Genomic DNA, 6,310 nt, shown 5'->3' with positions numbered 1-6,310 from the left:
CTCACGAGCTGCAGTACGAGATGAAGGGAGGGAAGGAAGCCATTCCCCTTCCGCAGCAGATCCACAGTCTGGGAGTGGAGGAAGGCGGCCTCCTTCCCCAGCAGTTAGCTGAAGCGGGGTCCCCAGTAGAAGCACTGGCATCAGGGCAGAGTCCTACCAACCTCTGCCCAGCACTGGCAACAACTATGGAGTTCCAGGAAGCTGGGGCAGGTGGTCCCTTTACCCAACGACAACCTGATGTAGTGAAGCTCCTACTCCCAGCTGAGGCGCTTGCAACAGGGCAGAGTGCCACTGGCCTCTGCCTAGTACCTACAGTGTCTCCACGGCTTCAGGGAGCCGGGGCAGTCGGCCCCTCTCCCCAACAGCAGACCGAGCCCCGGAACGGTAAAGAACACCCAGCGGAAGCGCAGGCAGCCAGATAGAGAGTGTAACAGTCAGGGGTTAACACCGTTCACGATCTTCCATTCCACCAACCCAAGACAGCTTATCTGACACTCCAACCATCCAGTGAGTGAGTGAGTGAGTGAAAAACTTACATAGCGCTACACATGCGAACTAAATCGCCTCTGGGCGCTTGTTTGGCCAGTTCTCCTTTTGGACCTTAAAAGAGATGGGTTTTGATCTTTCTCCTAAAGGCCAGGTGGTTCTCCTCCAACCGAATGGAGGTTGGTAAAGTGTTCCAAAGCCGAGGGCCTTGGACAGCAAATCTTCTTTCTCCTTTCCAGCAGACCCGATCCATAAGAATTCCCTCAAAAAGACGAGACATACGCTCTGTTTTCTGAGTCAAATGAATGAACTTTAATGGTACACTCTCAGCTTTTTTTGCAGTTACAGGCATGTTACAGGGACAATGAAACTCTCCACCCCCAAAACATCACACAATGGGGCTTCATACACATTCTTTTAGATAATGACATTCATCTCCGACAATAAGCTATTCACACCTGATCATCAATAGGCTTTTCACACCAACAGTGTCATTAGCATCACACAATGGAATGTCTCTCAGAAGCCAGACCCAATTAACACCTCAAAGCTAGACATCTGACCCTTACAGACTCAACTAGCACAATAGACACAAAACAGTATTAGCATCACACAATGGAATATCTACGAGCAGACTCAATTAACACCTCAAAAGCATGTGTCCCCACATTCAATGAAAACACTTCATTGACCTGTTGGAGTCAGACTTTAACAACTTGTAATATTCCAAGATATCCTGCAAAACATGAATTATCAGTAATGTCCCATCTCATGTAATTTATAATTATCATTTCTCAGTCACCAAAAGGGGCATAGGATGACCCTAGACCCCAGAGTCATTAGTGACGCGGGCACAGGAGTACCCCACATCCTTCAAAGGTCTCTGGGTGTCACGGGCCATTCCGTTACAGAGAGTTCATGACTTCTGACCCACACCATGATGACCCTTCCATGCGGACAAGATTGGAAGTCATATTGACCATGTTGATGCAGGTCCAGACCAGGTGGAGGTCTGGGACCTTGTTAGTCTTTTTTGATGATGGAGAAATGTGACAGACCCAACCGGGACAGGGGGCTTTTGGACGGGACTAGGGGCAAGCCTCCTACCCACTGATTATGGCCCTTGGAGAGAGCAGACCATTCTCTAATGATGGACAACAATGTGATGAACACTGAAAGCGAGGCTTGAATTATTTCTCAGAATAAGGACAATAAAGCTTCCCTTTCCGGAGTGGATGGAAAGGTGTAATATTAATCATGTACAGGGGAATGGTCAGAGGGAATATGGTGGCCCTCCTGCAGGCTGGGTGGGAGAGGGAATATGGTGGCCCTCCTGCAGGCTGGGTGGGAGAGGGAATATGGTGGCCCTCCTGCAGGCTGGGTGGGAGAGGGAATATGGTGGCCCTCCTGCAGGCTGGGTGGGAGAGGGAATATGGTGGCCCTCCTGCAAGCTGGGTGGGAGAGGGAATATGGTGGCCCTCCTGCAGGCTGGGTGGGAGAGGGAATATGGTGGCCCTCCTGCAGGCTGGGTGGGAGAGGGAATATGGTGGCCCTCCTGCAGGCTGGGTTGGAGCGGCTCCTTCACTTGGGAAATATTTACCAACAACATCCCTCAAAAAATCTATGAAGATAAATGACTCCCACGTTGTCAGATTGCTGGAACATTGTTGGTCTTCTGATGACTTGTCTGTCTTTGTTTTTATCCCAACATCGTGTCTGTGTATGATGCTTAGGAGTAGGGCCCCAGACAGGGGGCTCTACCCCTGGTCCTGCCCCTGTCCCTCCTTCAGCCCCACCCAACCCCTGGCCCCTCCATAATGCCATAGCGGCATGGGTGGCACTATCTGCAGCACATTATGGCATTGACGGCACTGTCTGCAGCACATTACGGCATTGGCGGCATGGGCCAAAACGCATGTGCTACCTGCAGACAGCGCCACCCATGCAGCCAATGCCATATTGTGCTGCAGACAGTGCCACCCATGATGCTAATGCCATAATGCATGTGCTACCTGCTGACAGTGCCACCCATGCCATCTTGTGCTGCAGACAGTGCCACCCATGATGCCAATGGCATATAATCTACTTTTACATATATATAAAATCAATTTTTCTATTTCAGGTGCGGAAAAATGCCCTCCCGCTCCTCATGCTGGCTCAGCTGGCTAGTCCCGTCCCCCTGGCGCCGCGGAGTGAGTCCTCTCTCTCCGCATGAGAGAAGTAGCAGTGAGACGGCAGAGGAAAAAAAAGAAGCAGCTGGCATCGGTGTAACGGGAGGGCCCGTGGGACCCAGAAGCTCTTACAAAGTATGAGCCAGGAAATAATGGACATATCTTGGATGGCTTGTAATCCACAATATATTCCAGGATGTCTGTAGGAACTATTTACAGGTTGTTGATTCTGAACTCATCAGGTTAATTGAAAGAGCGACTCATTCAATGTGGGGACACAGACTGTTAGGTGTTAAAGTCGTCTGCTACTGTCATGTAAATGAATCTTAGTATGGCTTCTAAGAACCTTTCATTGTGTTGTGTTAATTGACACTGCATTGTGTGAAGTTCTATCGATGATAAATGTGTATTGTATAGCAGGTGTCTATCGTGAAAGGTCATATCTCGGAGTCACCTTGTGTGGGTAAATGATTAGTTCATTAGCTCACGTAAATTATGTCTACTAAAGGCATGTGTATTGTATAGCAGGTGAGCGGTTTATCTTGAAAGGTCATATCTCAGAGTCACCTTGTCTGGGTAAATGATTAGTTCATTAGCTCATGTAAATTATGTCTACTAAAGGAATGTGTATTGTATAGCAGGTGAGAGGTCTATCTTGAAAGGTCATATCTCGGAGTCACCTTGTCTGGGTAAAGGATTAGTTAATTAGCTCATGTAAATTAGATCAAGAGCTGGTGCCAGAAAGTCTACCCAGAAAGATGTGTATTGGGCTCCTTGTGTCATGTTGTGGGTGGAGTTGAGTCATTGTTCATTGTGGTTCCTCACTGTATATAAGAGCCTGATTTTCCCATTAAAGAGTCTATTCGTTTTGAACCAGAGAACAGAGCAGTCTCGTCTACTGGGAGACAGGATCAGGGAAGAAGTGACTCCTGGGGCCCAGCTAACAATGACACAGGCGTGTGCTTGCTTGGGGGGGGGGGGGCTTTAAGATCTACTACTACTGCAGCAGCATCTATACATTATGGCAGGGGTCTCCAAACTGTGGCCCGAGGGCCAGATGCCGCCCTTTGCTAGCCTTTATCCGGCCCTTGGGGCACTATTTCTCCCACTGATATGAGGCACTATTCCTCCCATTGACACCAACAATGGGGAACTAGTTCTTCCATCGATACCAATGACGGGACACTATTCCTCCTCCTAATTGGGGTAATACACCTCCTCTTTTACCACTAACCCTGAGGCCATATTTATTCTCACTGGCCCGGATTCAGTAACAATTGCGCTTTTTTTACGGAGGCGCAGGGCAGCTTTTTTGCCCTGCGCCCCCACAATTTTTTTGCGCTGCCCTCGATTCACGGAGCAGAAGCTCCGTAAATTGCGTGGGCGCGCCGGCAAAATGCCCGGCGCAAGCGCGCGCAATTTAAATGGTCCCGTAGGGGGCGTGAATCATTTAAATTAGGCGCGTTCCCGCGCCGAGCGTAGAGCGCATGCTCCGTCGGGAAACTTCCCCGACGTGCATTGCGGCAAATGACGTCGCAAGGACGTAATTTGCTTCAAAGTGAACGTGAATGGCGTCCAGCGCCATTCACAAATCACTTACGCAAACTACATAAATTTCAAATTTCGCGACGCGGGAACGATGGGTATACGTAACATTGGCTGCCCCTGCTAATAAAAGGGGCAGCCTTATGCAAAAACCGCCGTACGGAAAAAAAAGGAAATTGCGTACGCAGGGCTCGCGCAACGTTGTGAATCGGTGTTAGTATGCAATTTGCATACTATACGCTGAGCACAACGGGAACGCCACCTAGCGGCCATCGCTAGAATGCAGCCTAAGATATGCGGCATAAGAGCCTTATGCCACGCATATCTTAGGCTGCAGTCGGTGTAACGAGGTTCCTGAATCAGGAGCATTCGTTACGCCGGGGCAAGTAAGCAATTGCGCTGCGTAACTATGGTTACGCAGGCGCAATTGCTTCTTGAATCTGGGCCACTGATGCCAGGCCCGTGACATTTTTGCCCCTGCTGGCCACACTCTCCAGCCCCCCTAAAGTCTGAAGGAAAATAAAATGGCCCTTTTATTTGAAAAGTTTGGAGACCCCCGCATTATGGCATTGGCGGCATGGGTGGCACTGTCTCTGCAGGCAGCACATGCATTAACGTCAAGGGTGGCACTGTCTGCAGCACATTACGGCATTGGCACTGTCTGCAGGAAGCACATGCGTTATGGCCCATAACGCATGTGCTGCCTGCAGAGACACTGCCAATGCCGTAATGTGCTGCAGACAGTGCCACCCTTGACGTTAATGCATGTGCTGCCTGCAGAGACAGTGCCACCCATGCCACCAATGCCATAATGTATAGATGCTGCTGCAGTAGTAGTAGTAGATCTTAAAGCCCCCCCCCCAAGCAAGCACACGCCTGTGTCATTGTTAGCTGGACCCCAGAAGTCACGTCCTCCCTGATCCTGCTGCCGCCCAGACCGGAGTGTCAGATGGGATGCCGATGCCAGCTGCGTCTTTTTGGTCCTCTGCCGCCTCACTGCTACTTCTCTCATGCGGAGGGAGAGGACTCACTCTGCGGCGCCAGGGGGCGGGACTATTATATGTTATATGAAGGAATTGTGTCATTGTAACCTTATTATGAGACCCCCCCCCTCCCCACTGGGGAGATTTTTCAAAAATGTTTTTTGCAGTGGTACGTGTCCCCCAGGGCAGTGCCCAGCCCCCCGCCCCTTGTATAATTTCGGGATGTCCCGTGCCTTTTTTTTTTTTACGAAAACAATAATCCAGCAGGGAAACGTCACTTAGTAGCAAATAAAACTTTATTCTCTTCTTCTGTAGAACATCGAAGAGACGAGAGACTCCACAGGCGGGTTCAGGGCTCCCCCCGGGCGTGTGATCTAAAGGAATGTCACATATATAATGTTTCACTTTAATCTTTCTAAAAGCTTCTCCCACCGAATGGAATTTAGAAAAGGTATTTTCTTGTATTTGTACAAAAACAACCCCCCCCCCCCCCTCCTCCATACCCAGGAGTGACTGCAGACATAGTACAGGAGATGGTCAGAGACTGCAGACATAGTACAGGAGATGATCAGAGACTGCAGACATGATACAGGAGATGATCAGAGACTGCAGACATAGTACAGGAGATGATCAGAGACTGCAGACATGATACAGGAGATGGTCAGAGACTGCAGACATAGTACAGGAGATGATCAGAGACTGCAGACATGATACAGGAGATGGTCAGAGACTGCAGACATAGTACAGGAGATGATCAGAGACTGCAGACATAGTACAGGAGATGGTCAGAGACTGCAGACATCATACAGGAGATGGTCAGAGACTGCAGACATAGTACAGGAGATGATCAGAGACTGCAGACATAATACAGGAGATGGTCAGAGACTGCAGACATAATACAGGAGATGATCAGAGACTGCAGACATAGTACAGGAGATGGTCAGAGACTGCAGACATAATACAGGAGATGATCAGAGACTGCAGACATAATACAGGAGATGGTCAGAGACTGCAGACATAATACAGGAGAGGGTCAGAGACTGCAGACATAATACAAGAGATGATCAGAGACTGCAGACATAATACAGGAGATGGTCAGAGACTGCAGACATAGTACAGGAGATG

Source organism: Rana temporaria, chromosome 5 (assembly GCF_905171775.1).
Source record: "Rana temporaria chromosome 5, aRanTem1.1, whole genome shotgun sequence".
Classification (NCBI taxonomy): domain Eukaryota; kingdom Metazoa; phylum Chordata; class Amphibia; order Anura; family Ranidae; genus Rana; species Rana temporaria.
The sequence above is the reverse complement of the archived record's forward strand: the minus strand, read 5'-3'. Positions refer to the sequence as shown.